The sequence below is a fragment of the Sceloporus undulatus genome, chromosome 4 (genome assembly GCF_019175285.1).
Source record: "Sceloporus undulatus isolate JIND9_A2432 ecotype Alabama chromosome 4, SceUnd_v1.1, whole genome shotgun sequence".
Lineage (NCBI taxonomy): Eukaryota > Metazoa > Chordata > Lepidosauria > Squamata > Phrynosomatidae > Sceloporus > Sceloporus undulatus.
In genome coordinates this window covers 102,698,650-102,717,099 of record NC_056525.1, presented here as the reverse complement: position 1 = coordinate 102,717,099, position 18,450 = coordinate 102,698,650, and the positions used below count along the sequence as shown (strand labels likewise).

The 18,450-nt window shown below is 41.7% G+C and overlaps 1 pseudogene; it reads right to left on the bottom strand.

Annotated features, from left to right (window-relative positions):
* Window positions 1-6,906: 6,906 nt before the first annotated feature.
* LOC121929005 overlaps window positions 6,907-18,450 on the bottom strand; it is a 20,311-nt pseudogene continuing 8,767 nt past the window's right edge.

The following is an 18,450-nucleotide window of genomic DNA, read 5'->3' as shown; positions in this document are numbered from 1 at the left end:
GGTTTAGAGCATGATTTTGTGCATAATACAGTGCGTCCTCTCTGTTCTCACACATGATTCTCCCGCTCCTTCCGTTCCTTCGGCCAGATCTAATTTGTGCGGGCCATTTCTACAGGAGATCAAGTTGCCATTAAAATGCAACGGCAAAAACTCAATGACGTGGTTGTTCCCGCGTTAACCTCTTCACGTGCTGTTAACAACTGAAGTCCTCCTATTGAGGAAACTTGCGTGTTGCATTTTTATGTGGTTGCTCGGTGGCTTTGGTACCGTCATATTCTTTGCCTTTTCCTTCTCACCTCAACAGATCAAAAATGGGCTGGTCCCATCGGAAGGAAAGAGTTTCAGCAGCACAGCGCAGACAGGATTGTCCACAGTTTCATGTGTGCTCTCAAAATCTGCACCGCAGGGCCCAAAATACAAATGGGAAAATAGGCATTTTATACACCATTCCATTTTCCTCGAACTCTGTATGTGACGCGTCTGCGGACCATCTGACTTCCTGGTCATCCCTTGGACACATAGTTTAAGCGGTTCTACCAGTTTCTTTGAAAGTGCGATATCTTGAGTAGATGCCATCATGCTTCATAGATCCACCATAGAAAAAATATCAACAATTACTAGGTAAGCAGGGTCTTACATGTTATTTTCCCCAAAAAACAAAAAAAAAACCAACAAGAAGTACGCTCTCTCATGTTCATGGAAATAGACATGTGCCGTCAAACAGTGATATACTTGTTTACAGGCGTAGTGACTAATAGCATAACTGTAGAGGCTATTTTGAAGGTCGGAAAGATGTGTGACCAAACAACGGGTCAGCTGGTTCTTGTAGCTTGCGATGCCTGGCATGTTTCCGCTTCAACAGCCCAGTCTTAAAGCCCAATTAATCTTATGTTTAGGCATGGGTTCAAACGTTGAGTCTCCATGTTTAAGCTGTCCAGTCCCTCTGGGGGTTGAGTCCAAAACACTTGTAAGATCAGAGTTGTTGGGAACCATGTTATCCTACTACAGAGGCGGCTAGCGCCAGAACAGCCTCACCTGGAAGGAGTTAACCATCCTTAAGAAGCCAAGCCCTCCCGTCCATCCATCTCCCTGGGGGGGGGGGTGCCATAGCGCCGGACCGGAAAACCGGGAAATGTAGGACAAAAATTTCAAGTGTAGGGCACACAAAAATGTGTCCTACATTTAAAAATGGTCCCATTTCCTCACAACGCGGCGGAGAGCGCGGAGGCCAAGCGGGCGGGGAAAGCCTCCCTTAAGGAGGCGGTTTCGGCCTCCCTGGCCTGGGCCCCGCCGTGTTGAGGCCGATCGGGGCCTGCGCCTTGTTCCTGGCCCCCCGGAGGGACCAGAGGAGGAGGAGCCCCCCGGCGAGCGGCCGCGGCCGCGTCACCTCGTTCCTGGCCCCGCGAGGGCCCAGGAGGAGGCGAGGAGCCCCCGCGAGGCGCCGTGGCCTCGCGCCTCGGTCTGGCCCGCCGGGGACCAGGGAGGAGGCGAGCAGGCAGGCCGGCGAGGGCCGGGGCCTTCGCTCTCTTGGCCCCCGCGGAGGCAGGAAGGAGGGAGGGGGCTGCAGGGGGGCGGGGCGGTTGGCGCAAGCGCGCCAGAGGCGCCACTCCCTGCAGCCCTCCTCCGCCTCAGCCTCACGGCCCCCGTCCCTTCTCCTCCTCCGCGCGAGCCATGGCGCGGGGAGGAGGAGGGAGGGCAGGCGAGGCCCGGGTTGCTTGCACCCCGCCAACCGGCTTTTCCCGTTTGTTGGGCTGCACCCGGGACGGGCCGGCGTGCACCAAAACCGGGAAAAACCCGGGTTGCAACCAGGTATGGCAACCTAATCTCCCCTGATACGGCCTTAGGTGAGAAGAACGGCTGACCCGTCAGCCCCTTCCCACCACCTTTCCCTTCTCCTTTTGGTGTCGTGGCTTTTAGATTGTAAGCCGAGGGGCTTGGACGCCTTAGATGAAAAAATTGTCATGTACCAGCGCTGTGTAAACTACAGCGCGTTATAAATAAGGTTGATAATAATAGAAATGAGATGATGATGGGATGATGGTGTGGGGATGATGTGAGTTGTTGGGCAGAGCCTCCTATTTTAGGTTAAAATGAGGGGCACTTTGGGTGGCGCTCCAGACGAAATTAGCGACCTGGTGACATAAAGGGCCATGCAATCCATATTCAAACTTCAGCTAGAAGTAGTAACACAACATCTTCACAGGTCTAATATTTTTTAAGTTGATTTTACTACTAGTTTTTAACTACTTCTGTTTTTTGGTATTACATTATAGATTTGTATTTGTATTAAAAGATCTCGGTCCTAGCATTTTGACGTTTATTCCTGTATATGCAGTGTACTGTGAGGAGTATGTCTTATTACCATAAATGTATACCCTGTGTAAATCTGAAAAACTAGCCACGAAAATACCACAACCCAATGTGCTAAGTAAATTCCACAGCAGAAAATTCCGACACAGAAATAGAATGAATGGTAGAGACCAGCTCTCAGTATAAGATGTTTCCCTCGCTAGCAACAATCTTTTTGACCTTTCTTTCTGTAGCATGCAATAGAAACGTGAGCACATGCAATGATGGCATGGCCAAAGGGGCTATTTTGCACCGTTCTCATGGCCGAAAATCAAAGTCCACTCTGGGGCCTGCATCCCACTAGAGAAATACCCGGTTGGCACCGCTTAACTGCCATGGCTCACCTGTGGAATGTCTGGGAGTTTGAGTTTGGTTGTGGGGAAGTAAAGGTTGCGCACTATAACAAACCTGTGCGGCGTTCCATGGGACTGTCCAAAAAGTTTAATTTATGCTACAGTGGAATAACCAGTATCTGTTCCACCAGTCAGGAAAACAAAAGCACTGAAGAGTCTATACCTACGAGAAGGTCTCGAAAGGGCAGCAGCAACCACAATCAACATGTAGGTGTATACAAGTGTTGTCACATTTATAGGACATTCATTACAGTACTCTATATACATTTCAGCTTCTGTGTTATTACATTTTAGCCTTTTTAATTGCTTATAGGGATCTGTGAATTTTAAGGTGTTTTTATTGTTTTTAGTCGTTCTTTTGTGTTGTTTGAAATAGGGCTAATCAATAAACCATTTCTTCTTATACAGTTGTCCCTCCACTTTGCAACAGGACACTGTGAAAGTGGGGGGAAACCGCAAATATAAAACAACAGCTTTTTTTTAACTGAGGAAACACTCTCTAGGAACTCCAGGTCCTCCAGAGGGCAACTCTATGGTCAACATCTGCCCTAAAGTGACATAGTTGTGTGAAGACGAGCTACAAAGCCCAGAGAAGAGTTCTCTCTAGCAATCTCTCGGTGCAGCATAGATTTATGGTGGGAGAATGACCATAGATTTGCGCTGGAGGACCTAACATTTTTGAATGTTGTTTTACTGTGCTTTTATCTGGTGCCGCCTTGGGTCCCCTTTTGGGAGAAAGGCGGGCATAAAAATAAATAAATGACTATATCAAGATCTCGGGAGAACATACTAATCCATCTGCCAGAAGAAGTCAGACACCAAATGTAGAGGGGCTGACTTACTATTCTTATTATTATTATATTATTATTATTATTATTATTATTATTATTATCTAATTAGTGATGTTTGCTGTGTACAGCTGCATGCTGTTTGTGGTTTATGTATGGATTTTTAATAAAATCGCTTCAAACTTGCTGTAATTACAGTTCGAACATGATCAGGAGAGTAAAAACAGAGTCAAGACAAAACACATCCGTGTGGTGGTAAATGTGTACATTAAAACCACTCATGTGTACCTAATAGACATGTTATGTACTTAACGAATTAAAATTTATATTAAATTTATAAAACGTTATAAACTATAAGATTATGTTATAAATTCCCACCTATGTGGTGTGTATATACACACACACACCACACACACACAATTTGTCCCTAATTTTATAGGGTTAGGGGCACCGACTCCCATGATATCAAACATTTGCAAATAACAAACACCACCATGATTTTACCTGAGAGGACACCTCTCTAGGAATCTTAGGTCCGCCATGGCATTCTATGGTCAACAATCCAACAGACATGACCCTTCTCGAATGCGATAGAGCAGCTACAAATGCCTAGGAGCGTATTCTCTTTAGGAATCCTAGTCTTTCAGTGCAAAACTTTTAGTTAAAGTGACCACAGAGTTGCAGTGAGGACCTAATATCCTAGAGAGAAACATATTAATCAAAACCGTGAATCAACCAAAATCACACATATCAAGCCACAAATATGGGGAATGAGTGTATATATTTTAAGGTTTGATACACGGAACTAATATCCATACAGAAATGAGGTTTCGAAATCAGTTAAAGTGTCCTGGCGTTATCCACACTGGGTTTGGGGGGGGTTTGCAGCTCAAGATCCACCGTGACTGCCATGTTGGATGCGAATTCACGTTATATAACGTGAATGTTTAATCAGACGTGATTCCTTTTCATTGGGCTCTACTTCCGTGACGATCCGCAGTGTTCCAAAATGACCCTTCATTTTGGGGGGTTTTGAAATCCGACAAAAAGTTAATCACAGCATAGCTTCCAAGTTCACTTTGATTTCACTCCGAATTGGTCTGGTTGTGAATGCAACTTTGCTTCTGACTTGGAACACAACCACAAAACCCCCATGGTTGCAAATTCCCATGACCCTGCATACCATTTTTCTAGAAACTTTTTAAAAAAAGATTTGTTGTTTCTGTCCTGCTTTATATGCCGGTTTCACATTGTCCTATTTCTTCATGACAACCTTCCAAAACTCAAACAAGGAGTCAGAATCTTAGTATTCAAACTGTTTCCTGGAGGGAGTTTGAGGACAATATCTCTAACGTGCTTTCGCACTGGATGGGACGTCCTCGGACGTCCCATTTTAAAAAGGGGTCTCTATAGACGCCCCTGGCCTAGTCCGGACTCCGTCGTAAAGCTGGCGCCGGCCCTTCTACATGGCCGGCGCCATCTTTGCGTTCGGGCCGCTGAGGTCCCGTACGCGTCGCGCCCCTTGTGACGTACGCGAGCGCGCCCCTGGCACCTCGCTACGTCGCAAACGCGACGGAAAAAGAAGCTCATTTTGGAGTTCTTTTTTGGTTGTTCGAGCGGGAGTCGGGCGTTGTTGTATTGTGAATGGCCCGGCTCCCCCTCGGCCTACTGTCGGGCGGCGGCAGACCGCCACAACAGCGGGGTCTGTACACAGCCTTATGTATGTGCAATATGCCTTTTCCTCACCAGTTCCTTCAACTCTTGTTTTTCCACTAATTTTTAGGGGCTGTCTGTTGTTGTGACTTTCCGCATAGTCAGGGATTTGAATTCAGAGTGAATGTATAATTTGTGAGGGGAAACCAAAGGTGCTAGAGGGAAGGAAACCCTTACGGGACTGGACAGGTTTGACACTGATCAATAGCATTGACATTCCACAGCAAAATACAGGAGTCACTGTCTAGAAAAAGGGTTGGAACCTGGCAGCAGGGGCAGATGTGGCCTGGCAAGGGTTTGGCCGGCCCTGCCGGTCCTGCCGCCGATTGCCAACTAGCCTTGGGCCTCTCACTTGAGGGGTGGGGCCTTTGGCCTATCAGGAGGAGGTGGTCAATTGTGGGCAAGTGTCGGGCAAGGGGGGCATTGTGCTATAGAAGCCTAGGACCCATGTATTTATCATAAAAAAAAATTTTTACCTCAGCAACTTTTTTGCGTGTCTCCATTTTTAAAAAGTGTCTCCATGTGAAAATTTTGTCCTTACATTTGTCCCCGTTCATTCTTTCATTCCTTTGTTAAAAATTTTATTTGTTTATTTATTTATTTTTGCTCCTCCCCCCCACCAGTTGTCGAGGGACAGCACCCAGCCCCGGCTCCAAAAGGTTGCCTAGCCCTGGTCTAGAAGACATGTGCGTTGCTTAGTCGGACAAGGGAGAATGGTGGATTGAAACAAGCAAAGAAGAGAAGACTGGCTCCTACTAACTGTGATGAGTAGGTGCGACTGTGCGTGTGCGTGTATGAAGGAACACTTGGTAGATGATGGAGCCTCTAAGAAAAAAAAATGAGTAGACTGGGGATGTCTGTACACCGTAGAAATAATGCAGTTTGGCACCCCTTTAAGTGCGATAGCTCTATCCTTTGGAATTCTGGAATTCTGAGGTTTGTAGTTTTACAAGGTCTTCAGCCTTCTCTGCCAAAGAGTGCTAGTGCCTCACAAAACTGCAAATCCCAAGATTCTGTAGGATGGAGTCATGGCATTCAAAGTGGTGTCAAACTGCATTATTTCTACAGTGCAGATCTACCCAAAGGACCTGCGAAGGAACTAGAGACAAACAGAGCTGAAAGGAATAGGCAATGCATAGTGCAAGAGGGATTAAAAACTGCAGATCCTCAGATCCTTGTAGAAATGAAAAGACATGGCACACAAGATGAAAGTAATCTGTATGGCATATTTTCATTCTAGTCTGTTTAAGCCTCCTTGGTGATCTATAAAGGCCAATGTATAATCATAATGTAATGTCATGAAGTTAAACTATACAAATATTTCATTTTTGTCATTCATTGGCTATCTGTGTCCTGAGGACCAACCTGAAGGAAGAGAGATAGATTCTTTAGCAGTTCTGTTCATTGTCACAAGAAAGCAGCGTGGCAAAGAAGGAGACAATTGTGCTCTGAATTTACCTCACAACCCAACCTAAATTATCCTCCATAATAGCATTGGAGTTGCATGGGTGCTAACCACTAGCTCAAGAGGGTCATAGTTCAATTATAGTACATGAAGGTTCTCAGTCAGCAGAAACACTGCCAGTCAGTGCAGACAGTATTGGGCTAGATGGGCCAATTCCATGCAGGCATTTTTATATGTATTTAACATTTGAAAACTACAAACATAGGTGAATTTTGAACTGCATTTATTTTAAAATAAACTAACCTGAACCATCATCAAAGAGCTCTAGTTCTCCAGATATTCCCGATGGTGATTCAACTGTGGCGGTGACTTTTGCACCAACAACAGGCAAAAGCCCCTGGCTGACTTCTGTGTAAATGATCATTGGATTAGGATAGTTGTTGGTATCTTTGTTCATGTAGGACTTCACGGTCACTGGAGGCACAGTGGGAGATGCTGCTCGGGTGATGACCGTTATTGCAATGGCTTGAGCTGCTGAGTGTGTATTCAGAATTGAATAAGTCCAGTCTCCTGCCTGCAAATCAGTTTTGAAATAGTTTTGAATAGTGTATGAATGGTGTTCCTCTGCCCAAACTCAAGATAGCACAGCTATCTGGACATATGAGAATTTGAATAATACAGGAGATATTATCTCTGTCTAAGAGCATTCCATGGGTGTGATCATTCCCTGAGAGGTTTATGCTATCTCTGCTGTTCATAATTTGAACTGAACAATAAAACTGGATTCTGCTTCACACACACACATCTCCCTGCTCTTATACAATATGGTCTTTGGTTTCCCTCATTTTGAGCTATGGCAAAAGCCGTAAGTTAAAGCAGGAGGAAAGCTTATATGCTTAATAGCTGAGCTTCAGGCAAACTGATATAGATTTAGGTGACAGTTTTGATGGGCCTCTGCTACACATATTCAACTAGTTTTAGGGTTCTTAAACCGGTTATAGAAATTCAGGCTCAGCACAGGGTCACTAGAACTGTTTTCAAGTGGAAGGAGGGCTCAGTAGTCACAGGTTGATACAGTTGGCCCTCCTTATCCACAAATTTTTTATCCATGGATTCAAGCATCCACGGCTTGAAAATATTTTTAAAAAGTATAAATTCCAAATAGCATACCTTGATTTTGCCATTTTATATAAGGGACACCATTTTCCTCTGCCATTGTATTTAATGAGACTTGAGCATCCACGGATTTTGTTATCCACGGGGGGTCCTGGAACCAAACCTCAGCAAATAACAAGGGCCCACTTCCCCTACTTGCAGGGGAAAGGCAAATTACTTTTCTCACCCATTATCAATGAATCATCCTTACCTACCAAGATGTTTACAAGTACAATGTGGAAAGTCCCCTCCGTGTGTACAGTATAATTTATTCCCAACTAAGTATGTCTAGGATAGGTTACAGGCTGCTGTATTATTCTGAGGAGGGCACAATGATAACAGCTCTCCTAATGCCTCTTAATGCTTGATCTGTAAGTTTGTTGTTGTTGTTATTATTATTATTATTATTATTATTATTATTATTAGTGCATTGCTTTTGGTAATTCCTGGGGAGATTCAACTACACAAGTGTCTTGCTTGTCTAATTTGGCCTGATTATTTAGTTTTAGGGCTCAGCCTCCTCAGTTGGAGCTAGCTTGCCACCATTCTGGGGTCCATGGCTCAAATATATACAGTATTCATCTTCTCTGCATAAGCAAAATGCTAATATGACATACTGAAGCTAATCACAGCTGCTACAAAACACTGCACCTGAGATTTCTGGAATTAAATAACTTTGAGAAAATTCCAGAGGCCAGCAGAACAGAGCTGCGTGACTTGTCTTAGTTACAAAATCTATTGTGCTCTTTAAGCTGCACTGTCACAATCTGTTGTCACAGCTGCAGGTTCAGCAACTCTGTAAAACAGCCATGTGCCAGTTTAGTGAAATAAACAGGCATATTATTTATGTATGCAACATTTTTATATACGTGGGATTGAAAGAAAGCTCAGTTTTTACCTCTGCAGTTCCAGGAATCTTGAGCTGAGCTGTTCGAAGGTTGGTGCTGTCAATGGTAAAGTCATTCTGAGCATACCTTTTTCCTTTGGGATCTAGTAGTAAAAATGCTGGTGGGTATACAGCTAGATTCCATGTAACTATAAAGGAAGTGTCACTTCCCACTGTTCTGTCAATGGATACAGTACCATCCAACCACTTGTTGGAACTGAGGCTCTGTCCTTTGCTTTCAAGCTGTTGGGAAATTTTAAAAGAATACGAAACAATTTTACTTTAAAAACGCACAACAGATATATTGTAGTGGTTTGAGCATTGTAGTACAACTCTGGAGACCAGGGTTCGAATCCTTGTTCAGTCATAGAAACTCACTGGGTGACCTTAGACAAGTTACACTCTCTCAGCCTCAGAAGAAGGCAAACCTTCTCTGAAGAAATGTTGCCAGGAAATCCCTGTTTTCAAAGTCATAGTCCTACAGTCAATCCATGCCATCACATCACACAGCTACATACTTCTTTTAATAATACAAAATACCAACTTCCCTTTCCCTTTTAATAATATCAAAATAATAAATATATAACAATCACATATCAATGTTATGTCACATGGAAGACCCAAAATATTTGGCATCTTTAATTATTTCCCATATCTGTCTTCCTTGGCCATTTAAAAAAAACACCTCTTTATACATTATACAGTACTCCTAACGTAGAATTGAAATCTAATATCTGAAAACTGTTCTAACATTTCACAACACTTATTGCTACTAAAGGTTCACCGCTTAGGAATGATTTTTTTCCTTAAAATGGCAATTCACAGTTTATACTGTGGACTCCTTGTTGCTCCCAAATCTTTGAAATTCAGACCTGAATGAGTTGCTGAGAAATAGTGCCACTTTCTGATGAAGATTCACCTTCTGATGAAATTCCAATGAAAGCATTTATAAGGCCATTACTGTCCAAACTGTCAGTAGCGGAAAACCTCAGACCTCCTGAAACATGATATAGAAGAATGAATAGAGCAATTAAGCTTTCTTGGTGATTTGTTTTGTAGTACTACCAAGTATTCATATAGAGTTGTACAATGTGAATGGACGAGGCTTTAAACTGTTGGAAATAACAACACTAGCAGTCATTGCTCATGTAGGGCTTGTGGCTTCAATGAAAATGAATTTATACTTTTCTAAGAGAGGTATATTGTATATATAAATATATAAAATAGATCAGAATGCTCAACCGTCCCATTTTGTCTAGATTAGGTATTTCTTTTTACAGTTCAGTGGGCATTGGTGGGCATAGTTATAGTTTGTTTTTTAGGGAAAGGATATGATAGATTATTATCTAGCCTTTCAGAATACAGTTGGGTTATATGTAACAAAACGTACGTTAAGGCGTATTGTTGTAAAAAAGGCTTTTTAATTTGTTCAGCTGTTGTATTTCAGGAAAACCTTCAGAAGCTGTAAAATTACAAGTTTTATACATTTATTGGCAAATGTTATACATATTTATTTAAAGAATATTTCTCAGAAAAATGATTAACAAACATAAAAATGCTTTACATAAAAATGCTTAACAAAATCATCAATATACACTTTCTACTTATTTTTATTCATTTACCTTTTAGAGTACTTTGTCACATAAAATATAATGCATTTAATGTGCATAATTTTTTTCTGAAAACGTTTTCTGAAAAATATTGTATAACATTTGTCAATAAATGTATAAACCTTGTAATTTTTCAGTCCATGAAGAAAGGTTTTCCTAAAACGCATCAGATGAATAAATTAAAAAGCCTTTTTCCCCCACAATAATGCGGCTTAACATACATTTTGTTCCCAAGAGAGCATCCAAGCCAATGTCCTGGATTTCAGCCTCATGTTGACCATCCTACCCCCCAAAGATGTGGTAAATTATACAGAGCTGAGAATGAAGACACTAATTACAAGCCCCACAGAGAACAGAAAATCAAGTGTACAAAGGAGGGCTGGTGTTCCAGAAGGAACTGGCTTAGACTGAGGAGGCAGCCATACAGGTATCCCAACAGCGGCCATATAGGTACCCCAATTCCATTCACTCTGGCTGGGCTTCTAGCTGCTTCTAGCTGGATGTGCCACACTGCCCCCTCAGAGAGAGAAACCCAGCAGGCAACTGCAAAATGGCTGCCCCGTACGTTCCACAGCCTAATTGTTGTCAGTAATTAATGTTAGGGTTAGCTGTGGTTAATCTTATTTAACTATGGCCTGAGACAGACAGGCTGAAAGGTGGCAGTGATACTAGGGTTAGGGACCGTGCACCAACTGCACGGCATGGTGGCGTCCTGATGGCGGCATCCCATCCATACAGGTACTGCCATCTTGATGTAAATGATGTGCAGCATATACACATTGCTGCGTGTCATTTACGTCATGAGTGCGCCATTGGTGCACTCGTGACATCCACTCGGCAACCCAAAAAGAACCCGTTTTTTCCCGGGTTCTTTTTGGGGCGGAGGGACCCCTCTGCAGGAAAACAGGCCGCCCCCAGCCCAGCCTATCCCAAAGGTATGTATCAGGCCTATGCTTTCTTTGAAACATGCTGACTTCATATGGAGAACTATAAAAGTAGATTACATCAAATAAACCACAGCTAAAATAAACCAGAATTAGTGGGCTTGGGTGACTTGCTAAACAATAGTTAATTTAAAAAAAATGAAAGTGAAAACTTCCATTCTCATGCCTATACTGGAAAAGAAGGAGAGTAGTTAGGAGCTCACTGTGGGTATTTCTCATCTTGAGACCAACGTTCAAGAATATCATCATACTCATTCTGTACTGCATCTGAAGAAATGGGTTTATATCCACAGAAGCTCATGCTAAAATAAAACCCAGTTAGTCTTAAAGGTGCTGCCACATCCATTTTACCCCTTCCTTCTTTATATGCTGCAAGAGACTAACATGGCTACTTCTTTGAAAAGCACATTATTAAAAGCTCTTGGAGCCAGTTCCTAAAAATCTGCTGAAACTTTTTTTAAACGATGTTCAGTTTTTGTTGATATTTTGTAAAACAGGATTGTAACTGAGTCTTGTATTAAATTATTGGAATCTGCCTTTGATCCCATCCTGAGAGAAAAGTGGACTATGAATCCAATAAATAAAATAAAATAAAATAGCAGTCGGATTACACACCTGTCATGTCTGCCAACATTTCTAATTCTTTTGCAGCATTTGGCCCCAAGGCAATGGTGTGAATTACTGACCCACTATTTGCTACTTCTTTGAAGCAAGAGTTTATAGCCGAGTCTTCTCCAGCTACCAAAAGTACAATTTCACAGCCTTCAGGACTTGAATACTTTTGTAAAAATACCTATATTAGAAGAAAAATAAGCATTTTAAATCTTACCAGGAAACATAAAAGTTACAGGACATTATGTGGGATTAATTTGCAGGTGTGTTCTACCAAGCTGTAGAACAAGGATAAGAAATCCCAGTCTTGGCTTGAGAAGCCGATGAATCGGGATTATCAAGCCTTCAAGATACATCACTCTTCAACCCTTCTGAGAAAGGACAGCAGAAGGAGAAAAACTGGCTGAATCTCCCTTATCCAAAATGCTTGGGAAGCTGCATGGCCGTGCCATCATTGAGTACTATGGGACTTGAGCATCTGTGGATTTTGGTATCCATGGAGGGTCTGAAATGGATCCCCCTTGGATACTGAGGGCCCACTGTAATGTGGAGTCATGCTTATATTAACCACTAAAAATAATTATGATTTTATAATCTCTCAAAGACAATCAGATTCATCAAGGCCTGGAAGTTGTGAAAATCAGTCAGCTTTGAAGAGTCCCTCTGCAAAGTGTCATCTCATGGGTCCTTGCAAGTTGTAAGAGGACTATCAATATGGACTGGAAGAGGCATGCATGCTTTGGGGAAGATTTAAATGGCAACTCCCAACTGCTTCTTACTTTTTAAAGGAAGGTCATATGTCCATTGCGTACTGTGCTGAGATACCTGGATTCCACCAGCACATGCCTGGACCTTCTTGTCAGCCCAAGTAGACCAGAAACAGGTCGATCACCTCAAAGAAGATTTGAATTTCAAGGCAACAAAGAAAGATCATAGGGACTGGAGGACAGTCAAAGTTAGCATTAAAGCACTGGAGTGTTCTTGTGGGTTTTTGAACTGAGCAATCATTGGCAAGATGTCCTTCATTTCTGCAGCAATGTTCAACCATTTTCTGATGCCTCCTTCAAATGTATAAAATTAATTTCTTTATGCTTTTCTTCAGTGCTGCAAAACACCTCTCCCCTGTTCTCAGAAGAAAGGCAGAAAACACGCTGTTTGCCTCTACAGCAAGTCTTCACTACCTAGAGCAGGGCTAACCCAAGATATTTTTGTCAGAGGCAAAGACCAAGATGGTGTGTCCTATCATTCTAGGTACAAAAACAGGTTGGTGTTGCAACTGAATCTCCCTTCTAGACAGATGATGGGACAGCATCCTCACCACTGAAGGTAGCCAACCAGTTTAGGTGGAGCAGGCAAACCTTGGAGAGTCAAGTCTATTCTCTAATATCATTCTGTTTCTGCCTTCTGTTTATTGCTAAGTCAGACACTGATGTCAGTCTCCTTTCAGTGTCAACTCCATCCCCCTCCCCAGTATTTTTGCAAAATTGTTATTATTATTATTATTATTATTATTATTATTATTATTATTATTATTTACCTGCCTCTTCTGTGGATTGAGGTGGAGAACAACAGATTCAAATACAACAGATGGACACATAACGGAGATTTTCAGACCAGAGCTTAAGCGCTGTTAAAACGCAGCTAAACTGTTTAGGAAGCACGCATGTGTGAAAACCTGATGCGCTTCCTAAACATCAGGGAATTGTTGGCTCTCCTCCAGCATCCCTGAATCATTCAGAGAGAGTCAATTTCCTATGAGCTTCCATTCATAGGAAATTGCCTGTCACCAAATGATTCAGAGACATTGGAGGGGAGCCAATGATCTCCTGATGTTTAGGAAGCACATCAGGCTTTCACACACATGCACTTCCTAAACATTTTAGCTGCATTTTACCAGCACTTAAGTGCTGGTATGAAAATCTTCATCAGTCAAAAGCATGTAACACCAGTTAAACATGCATAATCAGTTGAAAGAGCATAATACTAGTTAAAAGAGTATGCATAAACAATCAATTCATAATTTAAACAGTCATAATTTAAAAGTCATGTGTATAGGCCTGCTGAAAGAGATTGGTCTTTAGTGCTGTCTTAAACCTAAACAGTATAACCAGCTGGTGAATCTCTTCTGGCAGGTCATTCCACAATTTTGGAGGTGGCAACCTGGACCTACATGACTAAAGTAAATGTCCCCCAGAGAACTAATTTGGAACCAAACCATGCAGGGCTTTAAAGATAATAATCAACGTTTTGCACTTGCCCAGAAACTTATTGACAGACAGTGGAGTGACTGTAATATTGGTGTGATATGATCATTCCTAGACCCATCAGTAACTAATACCATTTTGGCTTTCCAGTAGCAAAATTCAAAAGAAGTTCTTAACAATGGAAATATAAAATGTCTCAACAGTTTAAAAATAACTGGAAATGTTCACCTCATATCCTGCACGTATTCCAGAACATATGCTGATTCCTCCACCAGCTGTAGTAGAAAGATAGGCAATAAGATTTTGGCGCACACTGTCACTAACAATCTGTTGCAAACCAGTCTGAATGGTTGCTTCATCACTGAATGTGACAATTCCAACCCAGGATCCCATTTCAATGATCTGTAGAAGGAATAGTTCTGCAGCTTGCCTCAGCCGACTAATGCGATTGTTCTGCATGGGGAGCGAGATGTAAAACAGTCTGTTCATTCCACAAAACACAGCAGGTGAAAATTACTAGAAAATGTAATTATAGGTTATAGGTTGATCTAAAAATGTAAATATGGATAGAAAATTTATACAGGTTGTGTCTCCCTTATCCGAAATGCTTGGGACCTGAAGTGTTTTTGATTTTAGAGTTTTTTGGATTTCAGAATATGCATATACATAATAGATGAGACCCATGCCTAAACATAAATTTAATTAATTTAAACAAAAATCAATTTAAGTTTTGCATACACCTTATACGCATACCCCGAAGATAATTTTATACACAATATTTTTAGCAATTTTGTGCATGAAAGAAAGTTTGTGTATACTGAACCATTAAAAAGCAAAGTTGTCACTATTTCAGCCACCAGTCTTGACAATTTTGGATTTTGTAACGTTTTGGATTGTTTCACGGAATATGTTTCTAATATATTATAGATAATAAAGCAAAAACAAAAGGTGATTTAAAAGGGAGAGGGGACTATTGCTTCCCAGGTCACAAGGGCCCACAAGATGATGAACAATTTTAACAATACAAAAACAGTTTTAAAAACACAAGGATAAAAGCATTTCACAACACATTAAAATATTCAATTTTAAACATTAAAAGCCATGGGAAACAGCATAGTTTGGGCTGCCTGATGGAAACTTAAAAGAGGTGGAGGCACCCTAATTTCCTTGGTTGAGGAATTCCATGTTTGTGATGTTGCTACAAAGATTCATCGTTGTCGTCATAATCAATTCCACTACTTTGAAACTGCATAATTTCTGAAAACTTTTCTTCTTGAAATAGAAAAAAAAATAGACTTACCTTATTCATATTCTCAGAAGCATCAAACACTAGACACAAAACTCTTTCCCTTGTTTGCAGCAGTGAGATAGCAGGGTCAGGTGGAGGAGCACTTCTTGGGGACGAATTGGCAAAATCAGGGGAGTCTTTAATGACATCCCAAGTGCTTCTGAAGCTGCACATTTTGTTCTGCATGTTAGGTGCCCTAATGTTATGGTTACTTTCATCACAGAAGTGACTAACCTACATAAAAGGTAAGAACAGGTTCCCATTACAACTTTGTTAGCAATTTCTATTTTATGACAGACATTCCTTAAAAATGATGACACAACTGTGGAAATTCTTTGCCATACCTATCGGGGAGGAAAGTTTACAAATCTTCTTTGGGGTTTGGGTTTTTTTTGGGTGGGGGTAGAGGAACTGAATTCTATTGCCGAACCATGCTCCATACCCTGGAAAAACCCTTTAAGGTTTAAACTGAGACAAAGGAGCTTTTTGCACAGCTTTAAAAAGTGACTTACTGCTCCCGAACCGAATTCTAATTCTAATTCAGAATTAAACTGTAGCCTCAGTGGTGAAATTAGTCATACTTACTGAAGAGAGACTTTGCATGTACATTATAGATGCTGGGGTACTTTGCTTTTTGTCTGGAATAAATTGACATCCAGTCTCATAAAGTTGAGTTCGCCGTTCAATTCTGCATTTTCTGGTAGTTCCTGACCTAGTTCGGAATATATATTGTCCAGTGATATCTGCTGAACATCTAAAGAGCATTACAGAAATAGATAGTTAGTGAATCAAGAAGCCAGCATTAATACACAATGCTTAAATAAAACAACTCAGTCCAATGAAGAAAGATGGATTTGCTAACTAAAGGCCGAAACAGACCGGCCCAAAGAGGCAGTGTAACACTGCCCCTGAAAGAAGCACCATGGAAACCACACACCACAGCCCCACTCCGGCATTTTGCTGGCGCAAAAAAGAAGCAGCAAATTGCCACTCTTTTTTGTGACATCTTTTCCACCCCTGTGCAGGCTTTTCGGCATTTCTGAGGTGAAGCGCTTGTAAATGCCATGCTGCCAGAATGCTGTGACCCCAGTGAATGTGTGGTCAGCCGTGCAGCTTTCTGGAGACATGGGAGTGTGCGCTGTCTGAATGCCATGCCTCCACACTGCCGGAAAGCTGACGCTTACTACCCGTCTGTTTCAGCCCTGATTCACCTTTTTCATTCAATTTAATCAGAGTATATAAAGAAACAGAATCTTTGCCCATTATTATTATTATTATTAAAGTTTGTTTATATAGCACCATATGATTTACACAGCACTTTACATAATCATATCAACAAGGTAAAATAATATAAATCCTGCCATTGGCTTACATTCTAAAATCACAAAACATAAAATTTTAATATTAATAAATTAACCATCAAATATAGTCACCCTTCGGTTTCGTAGAGGGATCCGTTCCACACCCCCCCCCCAAAAAAACCCCCGGAAACTTGCATATATTAAAGCCCCATTGGCTTGAATGGCTGCACACTCCATGGGCATACATGCCATTTTAGCCAATGGGGCTCGCCCCTCCATGAATCAATGAGACTACGGACTTCAAGTCCACAAAAATGGAGGGACGACTGTAACTGTAAAACTGTGAACTATGGAGCAACAATGTACTCTTAATCCAAAGTGTCCAAAATATCAGTCTGAGATCCGAAATGCCTCCATAAACAAGAACGACTTTAAATCAGACTTAAAATTAACCATGGAAGTCATTGTCCACAGACATTTGGGGAGTTGATTCCATGAATAGGGGGCAGCAAGGGAAAAAGGGCAAATCCAAGCTGGGGAAGAGAAAGGTCTTGACTGGGACAGAAGCCCAGAGCCTCTGTATCATAAAGCGTGGGTAGGGTAGTAAGAGGAGATAAGACGTGACAAATAGGGGGGAGGGCACTAAACCATGAAGGGCTTTAAAGGTTGAAAGAAGACGCTTATAATGAATCCTGAAAGGAATGGGAAGCCAGTAGAGATAAGTCAATAGAGGTGTGATGTGATTAAAGTGTCAGGCTGAAAAAATAATCCTGGCAGCCGAATATTGAACAGAGATCAAAGGACCGAGGTGGGACAGAGGAAGCCTCATCAGGAGAAGGTTACAGTAGTCCAGGTGCAAGATAACTAGGGCATGGGAGGTAGATACTGAAAGAAAAGGTCTAATTTTGGCTAGATTATAAAGAAAGAATCAACAAGACTTGGCCGTAGTTTGGATCTGAGGGATAAGAAACAATGAAGAATTAAATACAAAGCCTAGGTTACATGCTTCCTTGACTGGATGAATGAGGACATTATTGATTGTAATTGAAAATGTATGTTGTAAAGTCAGCTTAGGTGGAAAGATAAACAGTTCTATTTTAACCATGTTAAGTTTCAGATGCTGATGAAACATCCATGCTGCTATGGCTGAGAGACATAACAAAACTTGTGTTCAGTATTCAAGGGGAGTTCTAGAGTGGAAAAGTACATTTGAGAATCATCAGCATATAAATGATATTGAAAACCATAGGAACTTAGATTCTCTAGAGACCAAGTGTAAAGGAGACCAACAGCGGACCCAAGACAGTGTCTTGTGGGACTCCAACTGACAACAAAACAGGAGTAGAAACTTGACCTCCAGCTACCACAGCAAACAACCTATTCAAAGGATATGATCTAAACCACTCAAGGAGTAAATCAGCAAATCCCAGCTTCTGGAGCAGGTCTACCAAAAGACTAGGCTCAACTGTATCAAAAACAGCAGAGAAAAGCCCATGATAAGGCATTAGCTCCACAGTGGAATCCAATGAGATATTAATCCATGGTTTCTGGAGGGATGACAGTAAATTAGGCAAGCATTTGAGACTGAGCTATGAGGCTATTACTTGGCCTAGGTGCAAATGTCATAAGATGGGAGATGGCACTTTGCACTGCTTTATACAGACAGTCTCCAAAATACATGTTTGACTGAGGGTTTTAAAAATATCCAGCGACCTGCAGTGGTCGTGTGAGGACATTTAGGGAGCTCCTGGAACCTAAGTAAGTCTCTGAGGATGTAAACATCTGATAGTATACCAGGAAATTCCCAGTGTCATCAGTTTCATGCAAAGGGGTAGCTAACAA